The 26,298-nt window shown below is 41.5% G+C and overlaps 1 long non-coding RNA gene across 2 annotated transcripts in view; it reads left to right on the top strand.

Moving 5' to 3' along the window:
- Positions 1-944: 944 nt before the first annotated feature.
- Positions 945-26,298, top strand: part of LOC134474944 (uncharacterized) — a 36,722-nt gene continuing 11,368 nt past the window's right edge. The window contains exons 1-3 of one of the 2 annotated variants that reach the window (XR_010045872.1): positions 999-1,952; positions 19,705-19,788; positions 24,412-24,580. This is a non-coding gene — a long non-coding RNA (uncharacterized LOC134474944). Of the gene's footprint in view, positions 1,953-19,704; positions 19,790-24,411; positions 24,581-26,298 lie in introns of those variants that run through there. The other variant, XR_010045873.1, reaches the window with a different exon arrangement.

The following is a 26,298-nucleotide window of genomic DNA, read 5'->3' as shown; positions in this document are numbered from 1 at the left end:
AGCTCCCTTCTATCACTGAAGTCATGGGAATGCTTTTCCAAAATGAAAAGATGAGTAGGTACACAATGGTCTCTACATTTTCCTGATAGAATACTCTACCTGGGGTTTTTTCATCTATCAAAGAACAACAGCAGCCAGTGTCTTCCAGTAAAATTTGACTTAACAGAATCTGATAAATGATTATTAAAAACCCAGAGTACTAAATTGTAGTGAGAAAAAGATCAGAGGAGGGTGGGGTATAGCAGGAGAGGACAGGGGTATGGGTGGGTCCAAAACTGAGTAGAGAGCTAGAAATCAACAGATGTGGAAATTGTACAAATAGATGATGTCCTTATATGCTACTGAATTGAACGTGATGAAACAAATGGTATCTTATCTTTAAAGGTAAGTTGTACTAGAATTTAATGTGCAGAAGTATTACAGACTTAGTTGTAGAAATGTAAACTGAAAATAATACAAGGTGTACAAGGAGAGGGGAAAGGAAAGGCAGGTGCTTTGCAGGAGTGGCCCTAAGTGGAGTTCAGGATGCTTGCTGTGGAGCCAGTAAAAGCCTCAGCTCTAGAATTACTCAACACAGGCTGCCTGGCCATAGTTTTCACTTTGTTCCCAAAGCTGGTGAGGTGACTGGAGATGGATGTAGCATAAACTCTGCATGTGGGACTTGAGCTCAGGTACTACCCTGTGTCAGCAGAAGGAGAAAAATCACCAACTATCCTTGTTCCTTGCAGGCCCTAGAACTTCCCAGTGCCTGTCTCAGACAGTTCTGTGCACAAATCCACCCCAGGAAAGCTTTCCATTCTTCTTCGACCCACTCACTTCTGCATGTCTCAGTGTTGCAGGAGGCCCCAAATCTTGGAGTCTTTGTCTGTCTAAAGTGTCCCATGCACTTCCCAGAGGCCCACAGACCCAGGGCAATCCCTTCTGACTTCAGTTCTCATTTTCAGTGAGCTCAGGTTGGCCTAACTCAACTGGGCATCTTATAGATTTGGACAATGTTATGGTTTGATAACTAGTGGTCAACTTAATGCCAGCTGGATTACATCAGCATGCATTGAGAGAAGATGCTCCACCTGAGGAGGGTTGCCAGGATAAATAGGTGGAGAAGAAGAGAGGTTGGGAGAGGGATTGAGGCATTATGGATGCATTGTTAGTTTTCCTACAAGTTGATGTCTGAGCTGTTGGTTCTCCTGAAGAAGCTTTGGTCTTCATATCGAGCATTGCTTCCTGGCTCCGGAGGGGAAGACATGTGCTGCCTGGTCTCCAGGGTGAACTTGTCACGCTGCTTCCTGGCACGTTCCTGACTGTGCTTGTCATCAGAGGAGCTCGGGGCCTCCGTGTCGCTGAGGACAGTTCTGGTTCCTTTCAGAACAGCCCTGTTTTTTTGTTGTGAGTGTGACTTCTCAGCTCCAGTGTAGAACCCTCATCCCACTAGCACAGCTCCTTCATGCTGCTGGCATGGACTTTCTGTCTTCCACTGCTGACCCTTGGGTCTTCCCAGCATGAATCCACAAAAGAGACTGGTGTGAGTCCTTGTGGGCCGTGGACTTCCAGTTGGACTCGTGGAGGCATTGTCCTGAGCTCTGGGTTTTTATCTGGACTCATGTGGGACATTGCCGTGGGGTTTAGGCTCTTGACTTAAATAATCTATGTCTTTGGTGTTGTGCCTAGATTTCCTGCATTCTCCTGTGTTAACTTCCGGTGACCAACAGAAATATGTACCAGAGGAGTGGGGTCATTGCTGTTATGTTGCCTGGCCATGTGACTGGAGAGGCTTAGAAATTAATTTCAAAATATTTGAGAGACTGGCCAAAGAGACAGCTCCTGTGTGCTGTATTATTTTGGAGACTCTGGTTGGAACCTGGAAGATCGGAGTACTGATGGAAATGCTGCCAATTAAGGTGAAGCTTGGGAGGCTTCTTTTGAGAAAGACTGCAATGTCTGCTGAAATCCAGGTAGTATATTCTGCTTTAGATGAAAGTTGGTCTTCTTGTTTGTATTTAGAGATATTACCTGGGTGGCAGAAGAATTTCAGTGCAGTCTACTTTTGGGATGGTAGCATGGTTACTTTAGAGAACTTTTGACCAGATGTATTTTGAAATTTAGAGCAAAGGGCCAGTAGAGTAATTTAAAACACTTGGCCAAGAGCAAGGCTCCATTGGAACTGTGGGTGGTAAAGATGAAACAGAGAACATGGTTGTTTAGAATAGGATAATGGAAAAATCAAGAGTACATTTGAATTGCAGGAGATTCTTATATTTTAGTCTTGCCATGCCATGTTAAAGTTAATGGGAAGCAAGGGCGGTGATTGTAATTGTTCTTTTAGTGTGATTTTAATGTTTTATTTGTTTGTAACCCAGTTGATTTGTCAAAGTACTGTGTTTTAATGTTGAACCTTGGTCACCCTTTAAATGTTTTGTTTTTGATGCAGGAATTAAGTGTAAAAAATTGTAAATATATGTAATTGTTTTACTAATGTAACAAATCTGCCACTAAGGACTATAGTTAAGGTAATGCGTGTGGTTATTAAGTTAACCGGGGGTGGATTGTTATGGTTTGATAACTAGTGGTCAACTTAATGCCAGCTGGATTACATCAGCATGCATCGAGAGAAGATGCTCCACCTGAGGAGGGTTGCCAGGATAAATAGGTGGAGAAGACGAGAGGTGTGGAGAGGGATTGAGGCATTATGGAGGCATTGTTAGTTCTCCTACAAGTTGCTGTCTGAGCTGTTGGTTCTCCTGGAGGAGCTTTGGTCCTCACATTGAGCATTGCTTCCTGGCTCCGGAGGGGAAGACATGTGCTGCCTGGTCTCCAGGGTGAACTTGTCACGCTGCTTCCTGGCACGTTCCTGACTGTGCTTGTCATCAGAGGAGCTCGGGGCCTCCGTGTCACTGAGGACAGTTCTGGTTCCTTTCAGGACAGCCCCATTTTTTTGTTGTGAGTGTGACTTCTCAGCTCCAGTGTAGAACCCTCATCCAACTAGCACAGCTCCTTCATGCTGCTGGCATAGACTTTCTGTCTTCCACGGCTGACCCTTGGGTCTTCCCAGCATGAATCCATAAAAGAGACTGGCGTGAGTCCTTGTGGGCTGTGGACTTCCAGTTGGACTCGTGGAGGCGTTGTCCTGAGCTCTGGGTTTTTATCTGGACTCATGTGGGACATTGCCGTGGGGTTTAGGCTCTTGACTTAAATAATCTATGTCTTTGGTGTTGCGGATAGATTTCCTGCATTCTCCTGCATTAACTTTCAGTGACCATTATAAAAATATTATAAACTCCATGTCCTGACCTGAATTGTTCTCTGTGTATAACCCCAGACTACAACAGACATCAACCTCCTGCTGCAGTTGCAGAGCCCTGCCCCAGCCTTTTCTTTGCCTTGAATGGGGTAGTGCTGGCCCAGGTGGTCCTCACATGCTGATAGAAGTCCCTAATAATGCTGTGACCACCTGTCCTCCCTTCTTCAGGGAAGCCTGACATACACCTCCCTTTCCAACCATTGTGCCCTGTTGTCTCTGAGCAAGAGTGGTGTCTGCAGTGTTACTCTACTCATGGTCACTCTACAGGGGTGCTGTACTATATATACCTGCAAAGTGAGTGGACAGAGAGTGTGGGTTCTGCCTTCTTTTCCTCCATCTTCAGTTTATATAATGATACATCACCTCATTCTGTGTGCCTTAGAGGAGCTAACCTTATTATGTGTTCACATGTGCAGAGGCCAGGAAGTTAGGCACATTCACAGTAATGTGGGTATTACATGGTGTTCTCTCCAGGGTGACTGTGTGGCCTGCACAACATTAAAGCACAACACAACAGTGTTTATGTTTAATCTGGTCATTACATCAGTCAGAGCCTAGTAAATTGATAATTAAATGCCTCCACCAGCTTCCTGCATAATTTCTGTGTGGACCATGATGTCTCACAGAAATTCCTGTTCTGGATAGTAGGGAATCCCAAAGAATGACTCTCCATTGTCCTTCACAATAAACAACAGCTTCTTCACCCAAGTGATGGACCCTTGGCAGGATGCAAATATTTCCCATGGCTAAGAAAAAACAGCAGTGCAGGTAGGGTCTCAGCTCTAATGCAAAAGTCAGGGGTTTGGATAAAACTTGTTTTTCTGGTTTCTTATGTCAACAAGACACCATGCCTCTCAGGAGCTTCCCAAGGTGTTAGTGTTCTCTATGGAGGTCATCCTGGCATCTGCCACCTGGGAGCATGATCAATGAAGTGAGATAACATTTGGAAAATCTGTGGGCTGGTGTCACGTATATATAGAACACAGAATTAGAAGTGAAATCCATGAAAGGGTAGGATGGAGGTGGAACACAGTGCACACAATGCTGGCTCCTGCTTTGTGGTGGTAGAAATGAGACTCATCTCCTGGACATGTTTCCCTGGTGGTTTCATGAGGGTGTGGAAATGCCATTAATTTCTACTATATTTTGGTGCTGTGGACTCAAATCAGGACCTCACACAGGCTGAGCAAGCACTATGGATGGAGCTACATCCCCATATCTAAGTCCATAGTTCCTATATTCACACCTGTGTGAGCCACCAGGCCTATGGCCCGTGCTCCTACTCAGTAGCTGAAAGTTCATCTTGTGATGGCCATATCCTGAGTAGCCTGTTGCCTATATTATGGTCCTAACTTTTTTTTTCTTGTCTTTTTCCTTTTTATCGGTACCGGGGGTCGAACTCACAACTGCCTGCTTGCAAGGCAGCCACTTATGCCACTGAGCTAAATCCTCCACCCTATGGTCCTAACTTTGTGGCTTATTATTATTATTTTATTTTTGCATTAGCAGTGCTAAAATTGAGAACAGGGCCTCATGCATGGTAAGCGAGTATTGTATCATGAGCTCTCTCCCCAGTTCCTGACTCACTCTTAAATAACTGAATATGGCAGAGGTTATGTGATGGTACTACTGAGGTTCACACAAAGTAACTGTGACCAATCTCCTGATCTTTTCCTTTGTTATCCCCAGTATGGTGGTTTATTTTTTTTATTTTTTTGTCCCTCTCTGGATTTCTGGCTACAAAGAAGTCGCAGCTATCTCTGCAGCTTCCCCGAGAAGAGCCTGATGAACCTTGAGTGACAAAAGGGAAAACAGACAGGAGACATTAGGCTTTTGTCCTGAGTCCTTCTTGTAGACAAAGGACAAAGCCTGAGAGCAAATTCTGCCCTAGTGGCATGTTCACTGAGTATGTAGCTGTGTGCACCAAACTACTATTGTAGCAGTCTGAGAAAAGCCTCCTGGATTCCTGATCCACAGCAACTCTTATTAGAACAGAGTATTATCCTGTGTATCAGATAGGCACAGACTGACCTGCCTTGTATTTTTTAATATTTTGCAAATGTGTGTAATGACTGGACAAAAAGTGTCCTCTCTGCCTTCTTTCACCAATCAATCATACTGAGGTTCCTGTACAGTCTTTTTATATTTTTTATTAGAATTTCAAGTCATGGCTTGCTGTAGTTTCTTTATTCATTTGGATGTTATCGGATATTCACATTGTAGTTTTCAGTTATTGAAAACAAAGTTGATGTGAATATCTTGTGAAATTCTCTTCATGATATAGGAATGGATGCACAGAATGTTAAGGTAGTCAGATGTGCTACTGTTAAATTAACTACCAAAATGATTTCTGAAGTGAATATACCACTAGCAATGCAAAAAGAGTCTCCTTCCTCACCAATAGCAGTGTACTTTGACCTAAAAAAACAAGTTGGCTCTTAGTGCTCTTCAATACATGAGCAGGGTTTTTCCTTGTGAGATGAATATTCACTTACCTGATTACTGATAATGTTGAGACGTGTACAGACTGGGAATGGTCCATATGACTCCCAAGAGCATGTTGAAGGCCTTCAGAAGTGATACACATGTGGATCCCACAGAGGCCTTCGAATCACTGCAGTCTCCTGCTGAAGTCACAATGCATGAACCAGGGAACTCCACCTCCTTCTGAGGTTAAGGCCCCATGACCATGACAGTCTCTGTGAGTTCCCTCAGACCTGCAACTTGACAGAAGGAGGAGGTGGAGGAGCCCCTAGCCCAAGGAGGGGGACTTGAGTGATTGTTCCTCTCTACCCATGATACACATATACAATCTGTATAGCCCTAGAATATGGAAGCTGGTGAGACAGTTGAATTAAAATGTGAGTGAAACTGTCCTAACATGGGTGTTATAGCTATGGGATTATAGCTATAGCTATATGGTATTCCCATATATCTATGACACCATGAAACCCATTATTATGGACACACAGCAATATTGTGAAACTGATCTATATGTGCCATCATATTGTACAGATGTCCTGGTGGTTTACTCTGGTGGCTGTGTTGCTATCAAGGACAAAAATCATGGACCTAAACCCTTGTTAATGCAGGGCCCACACCATTAACTATACTTGCTAGGCTTGGTTTTGCTCATGGATGAAACTTCTCAAATGTGAAATTTGGTTTTGCAAAACCACATGAGCCTTGATTTGGGAACCACAGCCTAACAAGGTACTTGCACTGTCTTTCATGTAGAATATGGCATTTATATCTCTGAACAACAAGAGATAGGAACAAGAGGCCCTCCAATAAATGGATGTTCACCTGAGACCCCCAGACTGCCACCATGGGTCTGCCCCACAGCCTGGCAACCAAGGAAACACTGGACTGCCACTAAGGCCCACACAGTCAGAAACTTCCCCACCTCCTGGACCTAGTATTACAGTTGATCTTTGGCTCTGACCCTTTCTCTTAAAACCTTGGACTACAGTGGATTACCATGCTGGCTCAATGAGAGACTCAGGAACCCCTCATGCAAACAGAAGCTGTCAGCAGGCTCCAGTCAGTGTGGTGAGTGTGCCCCTCAAATAGAGGTTTGCAGTGGGTAAATGAAGCTCTGTCAAACTACAAGCACTTGGCAAGCCTGGCAAAAGAGTGAGTAACACTCCACACAGAGAACATCAGACAAGTTGAGGAGTACACCAATAAGGCCTCCCCTCACTTGGAGAAAATTAAAAGAGCTTATAAAACACACTGTGACACAATAGGGCATCAGCTGACACAAACACTATAGAAAGGGAGATCTTGGACTTGCAACAACCTGAAGACATAGCGATAGCAAGAATTAGATCTATTCTTTTTGGCTAGTTAGTCCAGGAAGAATATAGAACTCACAAAACAGGCCCTGCAGGAGGAATTGAGGTGATGGGCTCTCTTCTTCATTTTGGTGCCCAGCAATTGCACAAACATCAACCACACAATAGGACCCTAAAATCCACACTGTGTTGGGATTGGAAGACCAAATATGTACCCAAAGGATGGAAATGACAAGGTGAATTGGCAAAATGCAACCTCAAACATCTAGTCAATCAGGAGCAAGTACAGGTAACACTGAAAGAGAGGATCTTAAAAATCATATACCAGAAATCTCTCGAAACATAGCAACTGAAGTAAAGAGAGAAATCCATGAGGCTATAGCAGAAATCAAATTAGAAAGAATGTCCCATGTAAAGACAGAAATACCAACCTTATTAAACTAGTTGCACAACATAGCTAGAGAACAAATAGATTTAAAAAAAGACAAGAGCATGGGAAATTGATTGAAACTTTGAATGAATAATGTAGAAAAAAAGCAGAATCCATGAAACAAGTGCAAGGAGATATCCAAGACAAAAAACTATTGAAATCTGGTAAAGCTATTTATAAGAAGCTGAGGATAGCTTGAGAATAGTGTTATACATAGTGATCATGATAGGGTAGAACTTCTAAAAACAACAGAGCAACATGAAATAAGAATTCAGTAGCTTCAAGATGATGTGAAGAGAAACATAACAGTAATAGACATCAGTGAAGGTACAGGAGTTAATACTAATGACGCAACTAAACTATTCAGAGAAATAATAGTAGTACATTTCCCAAAGGCAGTAAAAGTCTGATATACAAAAAAGTGATGCATACAGACTGTCAAATAGTCACAACCAACATAAATCTACACCCAGATATATAATAATTAAGATTGAGACACACAGCATAGAAACAGAATACTGAAAGCTGTTAAAGAAAAAGACACAACTCACCTATCAAGGAAAGCCTATTAGAATCACAGCAGAATTTTCAGCACAAGTCTTCAGGTTAAGGATCAGCTTGGTGTGAAGTATTTCATGCCCTACAAGATAACAAATTTCAGCCTAGAATGATGTATCCAGCAAAATTTTCATTCAAATTTAATGGAGAAACAAGATAGTTCCATGATAAAGAAAAACAAGAAATTCAGGTCCACCAAACCAACCCTAGAAAGAATACTGAAAGACATGTTAGATAGAGATAAAAATGACCGCAATCTCCAGAACAACAGAAAGAAACCACCAGGCTGGACAGAAAACTAAACAATGGAGGAAAGCATGAAGCCAAAAACAGAAACACAGTATGGCAAATTCAAGCCAGTACATATCAGTGATATCCATAAATGTAAATGGACTCAACTCACCCATCAAAAGAAACAGATTGGCAGAATGGATCAAGAAATAGAATCCCACAGTATGCTGCATAAATGAAACACATCTGACTCAAAAAGAAACTCAGATTAAAAATCAAAGCATGGAAAAAAGTTTTCATGCAACAGGAAACCAGAAAAGAGCAGGCATAGTGATTCTTTTTGCAGACAAAGTGAATTCAAACCTAAAATGATTAAAAGAGTTAATGAAGGCCTCTACAAACTTGTATATTGAAAAATACAACAGGAAGTACTAAAAATTATAAGTATATATGCACCAAATATAGAAGCACCCAACTATGTAAGACAAATCCTAATGGACAAGAAGAACTAAACAAACAAGAACACAGTTGCAATAGGAAACCTTAACACCCCACTGTCACAAAGAGATAGATCAACTAGACAAAAAGTCAGCAAAGAAATAACAGAACTGAATGATACCTGTGAGTGAATGGACTTAGAGAATGTTTACATAGTATTGCACTCAACCACATCAGAACATACATTCTTCTCAGCTCTACGTGGGATGTTCTCCAAAATAGACCATATATTATCCCATAAAATATTTTTAAGTAAATGCAGAAGGAGCAAAATTATCCCATGTGTATTATGGGACCATAATGCACTAAAATTGGAAATCAGTGGCAAAAAGTCTGCAAAACCTGCATACATACATGGATATTAAATAACAAATTTCTGAACAACCAATGGGTTACAGATGAAATTATAGAAGAAATAAAACAATACTTATAATACAATAAAAATGCAGAATAACATACCACATCCTATGGGACACAAAGCAGTCCTAAGTGGGAAATAGTGATAAGTAGTCACATCAAGAAAATGGAATGAACACAAATAACCTAATGCTACATCTCAAGCTTCTAGAAAAGGAAGAGCAAATCAAACCCAACTTTCATAGAAGAGTGGAAATTCTTAAGATTAGAGAAGAAATTAATGAAATTGAAACAAAAACACAGTACAAAGAATAAATGAATCAATGAATTGGTTTTTTGAGAGAATAAATTTGATAAAATTCTAGCCAAGCTTATCAAGAAAAAAACACACAATAAGGACTGAAAGGGAAATTACTATAGATCCCATGGAAATTCAAAACATCATGAACACCTACTTTGATCATCTCTACTCACATAGGGTGGAAAACAGAAGAAATAGTTTTCTAGAAACATGTGACCTATCAATGCTCAATCAAGAATATACACCAATTTTGAATAACCCAATATCAGCTACTTTAATCGAAAGCATGATTAAAAACTTACCAACAAAGTAAAGCCCAGATCCTGCTGGATTCAGGGCTTAATTCCATAAGAAATTCAGAGAAGATCTGACTCCAATACTCCTTAAACTCTTCAATGAAATTGAAAGAGAACCAGTGCTCCCTAACTCATTCTTGGAAGCAAGTGTCATTCTGATACCAAAACCAGAGAGAGATCCAACCAAATAGCGAACTATAGACTAATCCCACTAATAAACATTGATGTAAAGATTCTCAATAAAATATAGGCAAATAGAATGTAGCAAATCATCAAGAAGATTATACAACATAACCAAGTAGGATTTATTCCAGGAATCCAGGGATGGTTCCACATACACAAATCAGTGAATGTAATACACCACATCAACAGAGCCAAAAATAAAAATCGTGTAATCATCGCAATGCATGCAGAAAACAGCTTCTGATAACATACAACACCTGTTCATGATAAAAAAAAATACCTATAGTAACTCAGAATAGACGCTATATTCCTCAATGTCATAAAGACCATTTATTACAAACCTACATCCAATGTTATACTAAATGGACAAAAACTGAAAGGCTTCATACTAAAATCAGGAACAAGACAATGATGTCCACTGTCACCACTCCTAGTCAATATAGTTCTGGAAATATTAGCCAGAGCAATCAGACAAGAGGGAGAAATAAAAGGAATAAAAATAGGGAAAGAAGAAGTTAAATTATCATTATTTGCAGATGACATGATACTCTACATAGAAGACCCCAAAAACTCAATTGAAAGACTACAGAGGTAACAAACCAATTAAACAAATTAAGCAGAATAGCTGGATACAAGCACATTCACAAAACAATAACATTCCTGTACACAAAATCTCCATGAGAGAGAAATTATGGAAATGTAGCCTTTCACAACAGCATCTAAAAAATGAAATACTTAGAAATCAACCTAACTAAGAATGTAAAAGTCCTGTATGCTGAAAATTATACTACTCTGATAATGGAGATTCAAGAGGATATTGGAAAATGGAAGGATATTTCTTGCTCTTGGTTAGGAAGAGTCAATATTGTGAAAATCGCCATACTTCCAAAACTCTTGTACATATTCAATGCAATCCCAATCAAAATATCATTAGCATACCTTCAGATCTAGAGAAAGTATTTCTGAAATTCATCTGGTAACAGAAGAAACCTAGAATAACAAAAGCATTTCTGGGCAACAATGGAAAGACAGGAGGCATCTCAATTCCTGATACTCTACATACTCTACATACTTACTCTATATAGATATATACATACTCTACATAGATATTCTACATTGAAACTATACTACAAAGCCACAGTAATAAAATCAGCATGGTATTGGCAAAGAAATAGACATGAGGATCAAAGGAACAGATTAGAAGATGCAAACACTACTACAAATACACAGAGCCACATTACATTTGTCAAAGGGGCTAAACATGTTCACTGGAAAAAGATAGCCTCATATATAAATGCTGTTGGAAACATTGAGTTTACATGCCAAAGACTGAAACTAGACCCATACTTATCACCATACACTAAACTAAAGTCAAAATGGATCAAGGATCTTAATACTAAAAAAGAAACAAAATTTTACTGGACGACATGGTAGGTAGAAATCTTGAAGTCATAGGAGTAGGCAGGAATTCATGAATAAAACACAACCACACGAGAAATATTTCAAAGAATCAGCAACTGGGATCTCATATTACTAAAAGTTTTTGTACTTAAACATATATCAAACAAAGTGAAAAAACCCCACAGAGTCAGAAAGAATCTGGATACTACTCTGAAAATGGAGATTCAAGAGAATTTTAGAAAATGAAAGGATATTTCTTCCTGTTGGATAGGAAGAACCAACATTGAGAAAATGGACATACTTCCAAAACAGATTCAATGCAATCCCAATCAAATCATCATTAATATATTTACAGATCTAGAGAAAATATTTCTGAAACTCATCTGATAACACAAGAAAGCTAGAATAACTAAGACAATTCTTGGCAACAAGAGCAAGACAGGAGGCATCTCAATTCCTGACTTGAAACTATATTACAAAGCCACAGTAATAAAATCAGCATGGTACTGGCAAAGAAATAGACCTGAGGATCAGTGGAACAGATTAGAAGATGCGAACACTACTACAAAGACACAGAGCCACCTTACATTTGTGAAAGGGGCTAAATATGTTCACTGGAAAAAGATAGCCTCATTAATAAATGCTGTTGGAAACATTGAGTTTACATGCCAAAGCCTGAAACTAGCCCCATAACTATCACCATACACTAAACTTAAGTCCAAGTGGATCAAGGATCTAAATATTAAAAAAGAAACAAAAATCTACTGGAGGACAAGGTAGGTAGAAATCTTGGATATATCGGAGTAGACTGAGAATTCATGAATAAAATGCAAAGTGCATATGAAATATTTCAAAGAATCAACAACTGGGATGTCATATTACTAAAAGTTTTTATACTTCAAAAGAAATCAGACAAGTGAGGAAAAAAAAAAACCTAACGGATTGAGAAAGCATCTGGATATAAGACACAGGACTTAAAATGCAGAACATATAAAGAATTGAAAAACATCAAAGACCCTTTCCAAAAATGAAAATCAGAGATGAGCATACAGTTCTAAGATGAAGATATACAAATGGCAAATAAATACATGAAGAAATGTTCACCATAACTGGTCATTTGTAAAATGCAAATTAAGACAGCACTGAGGCTTCATCTTACTCTGGGTTGAATGGCTGCCATCAAAAATGAAACAAATGTTGGCGAGCATGAAGGGAAAAAGGAACTTCTCCACTGTTGGTGGGAATGCAGACTGGTGAAAGCACTATCAAAATCAGTGTGGAAATTCCTCAAAACCTAGGATGGAAGTTTCATTTAAACCAGCTGTTCCACTCCTGGGTATTTTCCCAGAAAAATTGAAAATATCATGTCACAGTGATATATGTGCACCCATATGTGGAGCACAGTTGTGATAGCTAAATGTTGGAAACAACAAAACTGCCCATCAACCATAAGTGGATGAAAAAAATGTATTTTTACACAATGGAATACTACTTAGCTATAGAAAAGGATGATCTTGAGGCCTTTATATGTAAATGAAGGTAACAAGAATATCCTCATTAGTAAAATAAATAAGACTCACATTGGAAAATGTCACATTGTCTGTCTAGTGTAAAAAATAATAAAAACTGACAAAGTAATGGGACCCAAAAAAGTATAATAGATATTATAATAAAGAAAGGGAAGAAAAGTGCTCTAAAGGATATAATGGTATGTATAATATGTAGGATAGATGACCATATTACTAAATTTCTGTTAGATCACTGGACAGGAGGGTTTGCACTGTCAATGTTTCAGTGTTCAGCGACTTTTTATGCTTTGTTTTTGTAACTTTAACAACTATTTTTAAGACAACAATACATAATGTATCAACTAGTGATTTTATGATGTTAATTTTTTTGAATTCTATATTCTATACCTTTTTGCTTTTTTGTATTTTGTTTTTTTAATTTTGTTTTCTTTCTTTAAATAAAATTAAAAATGAAAAAAAAGTAATGGACCTGGTGTTTTGTGCCTTTGATTCCTTGAAGCAGGACCTGCTCATGCAGTGGTAGAAATCCTTGGGATCCATCTAGCTGTACATGGCCATAACCTGCACTGTGATGGGATTAGTGGTACTGTGCTGTACATTTACTGTTGTCATGTTCTCTGCATATGTGAGTCCACCCTATGAGTCATTTACAATAAGCACATTTTCCCTGATTTTTGAGTTGGTGGAATGAGAAAAACCACTGCATATTGTTTCAATATCAAAGTGTATGAGGACCTGTATGGACCTCACCCAACTGATTGGCATGTGCACACCATGAACATAGTTATATAAGCATGAGTTAACATAGACAGCCACAAATGTGCTTGGGTTTATGACAGAATGCAAGAAATAATGCCTAAGGATGACTGATATATACAGGCTGGATACTAAAAATGCTTGCTTACTACTTTTGCTAATGTTGGCTCTGTGTGGTTTCTTCTCCCTGGGGATCTTACCCACTAAAATACCCACTCACCTCCCTAACTCTGAGAAAATATCATACCACAGACACAGGGTGCTTTAATACCCCACAAAACTAAACTCCCTGTGTCCTGTTCCAAGCCATGCATCACATCCAAAAGCCCAATTCTGTGTTGGGATACAGCTTAAGAATATAGACCGAGTTTTATGCCTGTGTCTTGTTGATCACTTCCTAAGCCCTGTGATGGACATTTGCCCCACTTCCATCCCTCCTCTGTACCTCACAGGGCATTAATATTCCCAAATGTTCTGACCTGGAAGTGGAACACAGCTCTCCTAGCAGTAGACATGCAGTTCTCGAGTAGCTTGGTCGGACCATGATCTGAGGTGAGTCAGTCCCAGGCTGTAGGCCAGGACAATAGGGTCCATTGGCCCCTCTCTCACACGGGTGGAGCTACTTGCCAGCATATCTTAGCCTCCATTGATCCCTGAACACATGGAGACTCATTTTTCCTGTGTATCATAGTGTGTTAAAACCAGGCACAGCATTAACGCATGGTAAGGAGAACCCATGTCCAGCACAAACACTCCTGAAGGCAGCTCCCCATGTACTCTGCAAGCCATCTGTTGTTAATATGTGGCACCATGTTGTAGCTGAGTGCTATGAGGGAGAGCACAAAGCAAGGGCAGGATCGGGTGCTATGGAACCCATAGAGTTGGGCAGCCCTTCTCAGATATGTGTGGACCCCAGTGTCTGTCAGGATATAGGGATGGCCCTCTTGAATAGCTAGGGATATCCCTGCCTGGGGGTGTTGGGTCAGGGCAGCAGTGGACACTGGCTATGTCTGGCAGCCACGTTGGGCAACACAGAGTGTGTACCACTGCCCCATGCCCAGGACATCCTCCCACAAGGTCATTCTTTTGTCATTCCCCTACAAGACTTTGTATACCCAGGGCCCCCCTTTTCCACTCCAATCTTCACTGCACCTTTGAATGCAGTCACAGGAGGAGGCAATGCTCGTGTAGCTGCCCAAAATCCAGTGTCACTGGTGTCTGCTTTCACCCAAAATTTATGGTGCGTAACAAAATCACTGAGTGGTGTCCATCACTGAGTAATTTGGGGCCTTTTTCTAATCTTCCTTCTTCCATTCCCTCATTCCTCAGGCATCCCTCCCTCCTCCTTCTATACTCTGTTCTCCTTCTAAGATCACACAGCTGGGCTTGTGCTAGCCCTGGCTGGCCTAGGAGCTGCTCTACACCCCTTCCATCCTTTTTTGTCCCAGAGTGAATCCTGTTCACACAGGTATTGGTTATCACCTAGCACAAGCTTAATCCAACCTGTGTTGCACTTGGCCCAAGGCCTAGGATTGAGGTTCCTAGAAGCCCTTAATGTTGGCTCACAGCTCTAGAAGTTCTCAGAATATGGTGCTTAGAACAGAGGTCTCAAGGTCAGTTTGGAAACTCCAATCTGTGGAGCATCTAAGGAGCTGATCTAAACTGTGAGTTGCCATGTGATGCATGTATATCTGGGTATGTGGGGAGACAAATGCAGATGCTCCTGTCTGGCACAATCCAAGTAGAAACAGTAACTTTGAAATAGCTCCTGTAGGATGAGCAGTATTAGATCTGGCCAGGGAACAAAGGCTGTGTGAACCAGACCTTGAAACAGGATCCTGAGATCTGCACCACACATTGGAAGAAAGGGAAATAAGGGTGCCCAAGCCCAACTGTGTTTGGGGACAAATTCTTCCCAACTGTTACAGTACATCTCTGTTCTGTCCCAAGACCAAATGACCATGTTATAAGGCCTGCAATTGTCATCACCCTGTTATTGGTATATCTCTGGGCCCCTCAGGAGTGGACAGCACATGGAAAGGAGATGGCCCAAGGCTCACCTGTGCATAATGTACCTCTCAGTGACCGACCCTCAGGTAAGGTGGTCATGGCCAGTGTCATCTCTTTTTTCTGTCTGGCCAGCTTGTTGCCAGGCACTGCTGTGTTCTCACTTTCTTGCTCACTGGATCATGAGGGAAATACCTAGTGTTTGAGTCCTGTTGTCCATGAGAATTTAGTCAAGTGTGGTGGAGTGTGATCAGCAATGGGGCAGCTGAGTTTTGATTGGCCAGGGAGTGGGGCAAGAATCCCATACATTTCCTTCCCCACCACATTGATGTGGGTATCTTGGTGTATAAAGCAGGGTTCCTTCCAATTAACTGTCACTCTTTACATCTTTCCATCTCACAATATTTACTGGAAAGTTGTCTGTATGTGACACAGTATGTCACATATAAAAGTATGTTGATAAAAGTGTATTGAAGGCCCTGCTGAGCATCTCTTCCCAGACCGCTGGGCAGCAGCTCAGCCTTCAAAACTTAGTAGGAGAGACAGGGGAGGAAGGAGGAGGAAGACAAGAGGTTTTCTCCTCGAAGACAGCAGTTACAGAGGGGCAAGGGTCACCTCCAGCTGTCACTGTTAGACCCACTTTTGAGCCTGTATCCTGAGGCTAGAAAGAAGACAGCAGTTTTGGCCACTTTATTAGAAATCAGGAGTCTGAGCAGAGTTACAAAGGCAGGACCTGGGAGCCAGACTGAGGGCTCCTACAGAAGACTTTCCTGTGTTTGGTTTTCACTTTCTGTTCCATGACTCAGTCAACACCAGCTGTTGGCAGTGTGGGTTCACTTGTCTCCCCAAGATTGAGCTGCTTCTGTAGATCTCTGGTACTCAGCACAGTTAGTCCTCTATGTGTCTCTGTTAGGTAGTGCATAGACAAAAGTATAAAAGTGCATATTCCTATGATAGGAAGATTAGCCCCAGAAATTCCATTAGCGAGGATGTAGATTGAGGACAGCTGATGCTTTGCTCTACAGGTTTGCATCCGCATGAAGGACCCACTGCTGGCCAGTTAGAGCATGTCCTTCCTGTGTGAGGTTTTTCATCAGTTGCTCTTTTTTTCTCACATGTCTGAATAGATTTTCTTGCTTTGTGTTTTTTTTACAGATTATTGTATATTTTTATTAGTACCATGTATGCTGATTACATTGGTGATAGGTCCATTGCAAATGTGATGCATAGAATGGAAATTAGGCCCCATCTTGTGCACAGTGGTACAATCCAAAAACCAGTGACTGTTCTCAAAGTTTTGTGCATTGAGCACACATCTCAGGACTAAGACATTGGCAACACAAGGTGCTGCTTTGTCTTGATTGTGCTTTCTTTATGACCAGTACAGTGGGTAATGATACAATATTTGGGAGCTTAGCCCTACCCTAAACTTAAAAGTCTGGCCAACCCCTAAATCTAACTCTAACCCTATAAAGTCATTACCAGAATTCTCTGGCCAAATTGAACTTTATGTCACTAATGTGGGAAATGTAATATAGGTTAATTATGAGAATATACAATCTGTGGTGGCTGGGATGGTGCAAGAGGGGAAAGAAATGAAAACACCATTGTGTAAACATTTGAAGAATATATTCTAGAAGTGGACCTTGGGGAAATTAGCTTCAAATTGAGAATGCACTGAATGCCAGCAAGTTGATTATTTTAAACAACATTAAAATCTTAAATTTTTTCTGTTTGTTCTATCACTAACATATCTCTGGTAAATAAGTGTAGCAGTGAATACAGTAATAAGTAAATCTGGAAAAGAGGGGAATGGAAGGTGTGGGTCTACCGCAGGTAGACCTCAAGAGATGACTCCTTAGTGGAGGCACCAAGAAGCTTAGCTCTCCAGCTGCTGGACAAAGGAATCCAGGTGCTGGCTCTTGCTCTGGGATCACAGCTGGTGAGGGAGTTGCAGGTGAAGCTGGCACAAGGTCTGCAGGTGCCACTTCTACATGGGCTGAACCTGGCCCTGTAGTTGCAGGAAGTGAAAAGATCGCCAACTGTCCATGGGCTTCCTGAGCAAAACCTTTCCACTGCCTGTCCAGGCAGCCATGTGCACCAATACAGCCCCAGCAAAGCCTCCCTGACTGTATTCACACATTGACTGCTGAGTGTGTCACGCTCTTGGGTCACCAAGCATATGGGCACTTTGTTGAGTTCCAAGGCCATCTCCTCCCAAAAGCCCACATCCAACGCTCCAGGGCTACTTATTTTAGAGCTAAGTCCCTGGTGGTTCAGGAGGCTCCAGCTGTTCCAGGAGAAGCTCAGCCTGGAGATCCACATGGGCATACATTTCCAATGGGGCATGAAGCACAGAAGACCTGGGGAGACAGGGAGCTAGCAGAGTGAGAGGGCTGGCCTTTCGTGCCACAATGTCTGCACAGCTCACTTGTACAGAGGGGTGCATGGGCCTCCTGTCCAGTCTGTACAGCATCCATCCCCATCCTCACCCAGCCATAATTGGGCAGTTACAGCCCAAGGAGCTCTTACAGGCTGACAGAAGTCTCAGTTGGTGGGAGTTCTTGCTCAATTGAATCACACTTCTGCTTTGTACAGGGAATCCTGACACAGTTTCTCCCTGCCCGTCCCCAGCGCAATTCAGTGTGGTGAACACAGAGAGTGGAATCTTCCCTGTATTGCCCTCAAGGACTCAGGGCTGCCTCTCCATAAATATCTGAGAAGTGAAGGATCAATCAGTGTCTGTTCTGTGTCACTGCAGTCTCTAGCTCAAGCAGTGATGCCTTGCCCAGTTCTCTTAGTCTCCATATAACTCCTTGTTTATGGTCTGTCCCCACATCTAGGGAGGCCTGGGGACCAGAACAATGGCCTTGAGGTGAGCAATATCTGTTCTGCTGCCAAGGGTGAGTCTGTGGCCTCCAAAGAACATCAAAACTCAAAAGGGCAGTGGTTGCACTGGCTCTGCTTATAGGATCATGGTCAATGCCCAGAAAAGTGTCTGCACACAGTGTGTCTTCATGTACATTTGTGGGTTGATGACATCTATCTGCTCTTCCATGACATCTGATAGCCACAGAAAATTTGCTGTTCTTAAGATTTCCTGTGTTGAACAAATCCTGAAGTCCACAAAGTGACTCTCCAATCTCCTTTCCAATGAACAGAACTGCAACCACCAATTATTGGTCAGTGAATGAGATGGAAGATCATCCATCAAAATCATCACAGCCTCCACAGTAGGTCTTCATGGGGCCAAGGCCACACTTGGCATGGAGCCCCCATTTCATCCTTAGTGACCCAAAGGTCTGAATCCACTCAGACCCCACCCATTCAGCATTGTAAACTAGGGTTGATTGAGGCCCTTGCATATAGCCAGGACCTGAATCCAAAGGTGGCCAAGTCCCACTGGGCTGCTAAGGTGAGAACTCCCCTTCTCAGCCTTGGTGCTTGTGGGGTAGAGATGTGATCCTTGGAGAAGTCCAGGGATCTGGATATATCTGGAGGATCTATCCAGAAGGCCAGCTCCTTAGGATCCTTCAGGCTGTGAGGCGATCTGCACCATGCTTCCTGTACAGAACTCTGCCAGGCTCTCTGCTGCCTGACTTCTGAGAATGTGGTGATACTGTGGCTGGATATGTAATTGGTGTCCTGCATGTGGCTTCTCAGGAGGGTTTGGGGATGAAACAAACCCTACATTCCAATTGGTCCACAGAGGCTCGTGGTAATGGGCTCACAGGATGGTCCTTGCAGAAAAGGAATTCTCATATTAAAAGTTACATTTCACAAGAGATCCTTAGGAATACTAGTATGCTCAGATCACCTCAATAGAGAGATTAAAAAGAAGTCTATGCATGAACAAAAGCTATGAGTCCTAAGACGGCCCCCAATTTTAGAGATGAGAAAAGGAGACTCATTCTAAATGTCCAGGTCCTTTAATGAGACACCACAGAATATTCTCAGTTTTCTGATGAAAAGTTCCCAGGAAGGAATTAAGTTCCTCTTCTATTGCCATGCGAATCTGAGCAGCTGTGTTCACTGATCTCTTCTTGTGCTTATTTTGCCCAGAGGCTCCTGCAAGAGTAATTGCAGAACCTGAAAACTCCCATGAGACAAGTGCCAGAGAAATGGACAGAGTGGATGACATTTGAGGTGAGCACATCTCTAGCAAGGTGATGCTGTGTAAGAGCTGGAGACAGCAGGGGAAAGACAGCTCACTAATTTTCCTTGGACAGCAGGCCCACAACTGACAATAAGGTGCAATGGCAGAATTCAATCATGACAAGAAATGAAATGACTTTCATCTGTCCCCTTTCTCCTGCTCCCACTGATATATGTACAGTGACCTTGCCTGTGACAAGGTAGAGACAGAGTTGAGAGTGTATGGTAGTTGAGCACTGGGAGTCAAGATTCCTTTGGAGCAGGACCATGGGCCCGGTGTTTGAAAAGTCCTGGAGGGAGGTGCTGGAAGGATTGACCTGACACAAAGTTCCTCTCAGTCATCTGTGGGTCTCCATACAGTCCCTTCTGCTCACACACCCTGCACTGGAGCTGATATATGTTGTTACTGTGGGTACCATGTCTGGATCAGGGATGTGGCACACAGGTTCCAGGGTCCATCTCCATGCTGATGTCCTGTACGCAGCTCGGATGGGGCAGTGCCCAGCCACCAACAGGAAGCCTGAGACTCAGACACCACAGGTTTCACTTTGTGAACCCAGATAACCTATGTTCCTTAAAGACAGACAGATCTGTACCAGACATCTACCCAGGAGAACAAGAGATGACTCTGGAGGCTGTGGATAAACATGAGCTCTTCCCTTCTCCTCGAGGCTGCCCTGTCCTGGGTGGGAACTTGACAGGAGCACAGGCTTATGCATGCCAGCACCTGCCCCTTCTGCAGAGCATCTGCCCTTGGTGTCTGTCCTCAGAGCCCTTTCACTGATGATTTAGAGTGGGAAATGTTTAGGAGAACTCACAGAGGTGGCCAGGCCTTAATGTACCTGTCCTGTACTTGGTGTCTCTGAGTGGCAAGTGGCCGAGCCTAGAGACACCTATCCTGGGCTCCCTCTTGTCTCTGGTCTCTTGGGAAGCCTATGCTGCCCTTGACATTTGGGCAGTTCCTGGTAAGCATCCTGTAGCATCTCGGCCTGGTGAACCATCCTTTCCTTCATTCCCATGTGGTTTCCCCATGTGGGATCTTGAGGCTGGTGCTTCAAGGCCTTGGAAAGCAGCACAGTATATTCACTGGTCACTCTCTTGAACCAAGTGCCTGTGAAGGTCAGCTGTTGCCAGAACAATGTGCCTGGTGACCAGAGCCTTCAGAGTTCTGTTTAGACCTGTTGCCAAGGAAGTTGTGTCATGTGCTGGGGTCCATAGCTGCCCTGCCCCCTCTGATGCCCCCTTTCTTTTTATTGTGCTCCTTTAAATAGCAAGTGAAAAAGTAGAAAATTGAGTGTGGTTTTACACTTTTCTTCACTTTGAAATTTTTAATACAACAAACATGTAGATGCCTCAGATGTGGCAGGTTGGGTGCCAAGTGCACATTTCCATCCAAAAGTTCTTTTCATTGAGAATTAGGTTTCACTTAGAAATCTGTCAAATTTTAGGATGAGATTCTTTCCTGGCTTCATGTTCCTTTCATTTCAATTCCATTAGAGAGTATAGAGAAGTTCTCAGAATACCCATAATAATTTTCCCAAAGGATGTGAAAGTTTCATGTTATAATCCGCATATGTCCAGGGGAGGATTCCTAGCAAGTTTTACTTTCACAAGCATATGAATGATTACTTATCCTTAGATGTTTAACTCGGCCACACACTGTAGTGCTCTGCACTCTGACATCCTGTGGAGGGGTCAGCAGGTGGTGATTGCAAGGTGTGGCTTTCCAAGGCCGTGGACATCATCACACCATGCTGAGGAAAGACACATGCACATGCCTCCTGGGGAACTGTCCTCCCATCCCAAATAGACCATGGGCTTTGTGTCCCTGCTAGGTAGTTTACCTTTCCTAGAGGTGATGGCCCTGAGGCTGATCAGGCACAATGCTCTTTAGTTGGTCTCCTTCAAGCAGTGTCTCCATGCTGGGATCCCAGTGTGCTGCCACCACATGCCATTGTGGGGCTGAACAAAACTAGGTGTGACTTATTCATGCACCACTCACCCATCTACTGATGGCCATTTCTTCTGTTTCTGTGTCAACCCATGAAAACGATCTGCCATAGCATTCTTATACATGGCCTTGAGTCAATGCAGACTTTTAAAGGAAAACTACTTAAATGTGAAATTACTGGATCATATTGCTGGTTTATGGCTAACTTAGAAATTCTTAAAGTATCATTGCAAGCAGTTGTTTAGCAGCATTAGCTGGTTGCTTTTCATTTTATTTTGATTTGTTTTATTATGGCATACTGTGCTATGCTATGTTATTTTACATTATGTTATATGTTGGTGAGGATTTTGAAACTGTATTTTCTGTGGTCTCTGATTTGATTCTGTATAATCAACCTGAGAAAATGTAAGAATATCACATAACACTTAGTAAGTATTTTTTGTAGAAAATTTAAAAAGGAAGACACAGTCAGCGATGTTGGTACACACTGTCATTACAGTACTCAGAGGTTGAGGCAGGGGGATTGTTGTAAGTTTGAGGTCATCCTCCTCTACAAGGGAAGATCAAGGCCAGCCTCAACTGCATAGCAGAATCCTGTCTCAAACAAAGAACAAAAGAAAGAGAGAAAGGAAGAAGAAGAAAAAAAAAACAATTAAAAATATAAAGTCAAATATTGCCTGTGAATACAGAATAAAAACATATGTGAGTTTTTCTAGCAAGTGTACTTTAGTTAGCACACTTAGTGTAAGGTTTACCATCATGGAGACATTGATGTGTTACCAGGTTTGCATTGTTTCAATTTTTTGAAAGTTTTACTGAGATGACTCTAGATATGCTACTGAATATACCTTCTTAGGATTTGCATAGCTCAGTATGAAGAGAATATGATCATTGCTTTTTATCATCACCAACATTTATATTTAGAATCAGAAGTTGATCAAGGGATTTCTACTTTTTTAAAATAAAAATAAGGACCATATAAAAGATACTCTTTTTATGTCTATGGAAAGATAAAAATAATTGTAGAATAACAGTGGTTAATGTACCTTGCCCAGTGATTTCCAGGATTTCTTAATGATCAATAATTTCATACATTTGTAAGTTTTTTAAAAAGATTTTAAGACATGGTCTCACCAGAGTTTCCCAGGCTAGAGTTAAACCCTTCCTCATCTTTCCTCTCACTCCCAGAGGGCTGGAATTACAGGTGTACATTATCCTGAGTTGACAATTGGCAGTAATTTTGTGTATTCGTGGAATAAAATACTTGGCTTTGATCTTTAGACTCTTTGTAGAAAAATTCATCTAGTTAAGCTATCTCCTACCTTCCTAATCCACAGTTTCTTTCATAGTGAGCAAGACTCAAAATCCTATTAACAATATTAGTAGAGTCACTGCTTTTTAACTGTAACAGTGGTCAGCCTGGGATTCAGGAGATCACTCCAAATGCCTTCTGCTGTGGGACTGAGGCTTGGTATCCTGAAAGCACAGTCTCTTTTTCTCTGATAAACTCATGGCAATTGATGACTGATGTCAAATCCCAAGAAAGATGTGAATGTTAAAGCTACTTGGGGCAGAGAGAATAAAGTCAAGTCCACCCCAAAAAAGTAATAAGAACTTGTAAAAAAGAGAGGGGAAAAGAAAGAGCTCTAATGGATATAACAGCAAGTGTGTTTAGGGGTGTTAAATAGCTGACTATATTAATGTTTTTGGATCATTGAACACAGCTGTTTGCAGTCTCTCTGTTTGAATGTCCACTTTGTATTCTTTGATGCTGTGATTTGAGCAACTATTTCTAAGATGCTAATATGTAATCTATTAACAGGTGATTTCTTACTTTTTTTTTTGTAGTTCTGTATTACGTGTACCCTTACACCGCTTTATTTTGTTTTGTGTTTTTCTCTATTTCCTCTTAAATAAAATTTTTTTAAAAAGCTACTTGGGGCCCACTGCCCTCCAGAAGGTCAGGCCAGGGTAAAATGGTTTTGCCTTCTGCTTCTACTTTCCAAAATTTTTTGTTTTGGTTATGGTTTTGGTTTTACACTTAGTTTCTAGAATTGAATACAGAGGTTTTGTATTTAGTTCCATTACCTTCCACTTTTAAAAGTCTTCCTTCTTTGAAGAGTTTCTTACTATGTTGCTAAGTTGGTGAGTCTCTCCTTGAATTTATAATGTTCCTGTTTTAGTCTTCCATAGTGGTAAGTTTACAAGCCACACCAGCAGATGTGGTTTCATCATGGTGTTCTTAAAAACTCATTGGCTGTGCAGGGAATGGTGAAAATGCCTGTCATGTCAGCATTCGGGCCACTGAGGCAGCAGGATTCCTGGGAGTTCCAGACAAGCCTGCAACACACTCTGATTTCAACTTAGGCCAGGGAGACAGAGGGAGTCCCTGCCCAGAAAAAGAAAAGGAAAATATAGGAAAGGACAGGAATGGAAGGAAGCTACAATACCAAATTCCTGGTGATTCTATGAGTTCTTTTGTATCTGGGTTAGTCATTTTAATCTGTGGTCCTATTGCAGTATAAAACCTTTTGGACTGCTGTCACTTTAAAATATACCTTGACACCAGGGATTTTGGTACTTCTAAGTTTAATGTTCTTTACATGGCTAGAGGATGTTGTACTTCTTTGTGAATTTTCATATTGATTTTTTTCAATTTCTAGGAAAATATCAGTGGTATTTTGACAGGAAAGCTTTGAAATGGCTGGTTGCTCTGGGATGCACAAATATTACAACAACATGAATTCTTCCTATCCACCATCATGCTATGTGTTTTCTTCTGTTAGTGCTATTTCACTGATTGCATCAATTTATACAAGTTTTAAACAACAGGTGAGTTTCATTAAATTTATCCTCAGTGTTAATTCTATTTGATGAATTATGAAGTGAATTGTGTTCTTTGTATTTGAGGCCTCAGTTTGTTTGAAGCACATAGATATGAATTGTTTAAGACATGTGGATCTTGTACCCTGCACCCTATATGATTTGTGAATTTGTTCTAAAAGGTTTTCAGAGAGATGTAAGTTTCTTATATGAAAGGTTGTGTCCTCAGGAAACAGAGACCATGCTTAATTCTTCCTTTCTGGTATGGAACCCTTGATTTCTTATTCTTGAGTAAATTCTAGGGATAGAACTTGGAGTACTGTGTTGAAAGGCATTGCAAGCCTTGTCTGGTTCCTGATCTCAGAAGAAAATTTTGCAGCTTGTCAGCCTCTGAGCACAATGTCTTGGATGGGCTTCTCATGCATCATCTTTGATATGCTGAGTTCCACTCTTCCAATACATGGTGTGTGGGTAGTTCTTTCAATGAGAAAATGTTGAAAATCAGTATTTTTCAAAGCTATTTTTCGAAATCTATTGAGAGGTTACTTCTGTCTCATTCTGTGAGAGTGACAAGTGACACTGAATGGTTTTTACAGTGTGACAGTTCTTGCATCACTGAGATTGAGCCGAGTGTTGATGGTGGTGCTTAACTTTTGCATGTGCTGGCAAACTTAGCTGACAAGTATTTAGCTGAATAATTTTGCTTATGTTCATTAGGAATATTTGTCAGTAGGGTGCTTTCATTTATTTTATTTTATTTTTCAATACATTACTGTCTGGCTTCATTCTCAGGGTGACTTTGTCATCTAAAAGTTGGTGTTGGATTTTTCCCTTCAATTTCCTGGGAGAATCCAAAAATGATTATTATTTATTTTTTATCATACACTTGAAAAAATTCATTGGGTCATTTGCCTTATCCTGGTTTTGTTGTTGTTGTTATTAATGAGTTTTGATTGTTGACCCATCGCCTATATTAATTTTTGCTCTGTTCATCAGTGTGTTTGTTCCTTTTGGGTGTGGGTCAGTGACACCAAAAGAGACCACATTCCCATTAAGGGTTACATCTCATTTTACTTAGGGATGCAGCCATTTACTTTTGTATTTTATATATTTTTGTCAGTAACTCCTTTCAGTTACTTAGTCTTTAATGCACACTGTTCTTGTCAGGAGTTTACTGCTGCAGGAAACTGGAGCTGGTCAGGTGCCCGTATCTTATTTCAGGCTTCATACTCTGGCCTGCCTGCAGTGTCCCCATCTCCTGATTTGCTCCCTGTAAACACCTGTCCTGCTCCATAGCTGTGGTGAGTCCACATGCGGCAGTTGAAATCTGCACCTGGGTGGAAGACATTCTGTCAAGGTGGGCTCTGTAACAGGCTGACCTTCTCGTACAGTGCTTCCCTGAGTCAGCCAAGGGGCCTAGGGCCTTCAGGAAGGAGATCTGGGAGCAGGGCCACACCAGCCCTCTTCTGTCCAGTATGCAGTGTATGCTGTTTTGCTGGAAGCTGACTTGTGGATCAGGAGGCCTGGACATGGGCCTTTCTTGCCCCTGGTGCCACGGTGTCCTCTACATCTGCCTGGGCCATTTTCCACTCACATCAGATCTCCACAGGGATCTGAGCACCCCCTAGACTTGCTCTTCCAGGCTCCAACTCAATGTGGAGACTTTAGGTGTGAAATCTGTCACTATGAAATTCAATATGTATACATTTTTCCTAGAACGCCCAGTG

The sequence above is a fragment of the Cavia porcellus genome, unplaced genomic scaffold (assembly GCF_034190915.1).
Source record: "Cavia porcellus strain 051 isolate PalLab524CR breed Dunkin Hartley unplaced genomic scaffold, mCavPor4.1 scaffold_45, whole genome shotgun sequence".
Lineage (NCBI taxonomy): Eukaryota > Metazoa > Chordata > Mammalia > Rodentia > Caviidae > Cavia > Cavia porcellus.
This window is presented reverse-complemented; position numbering and strand designations above follow the sequence as displayed.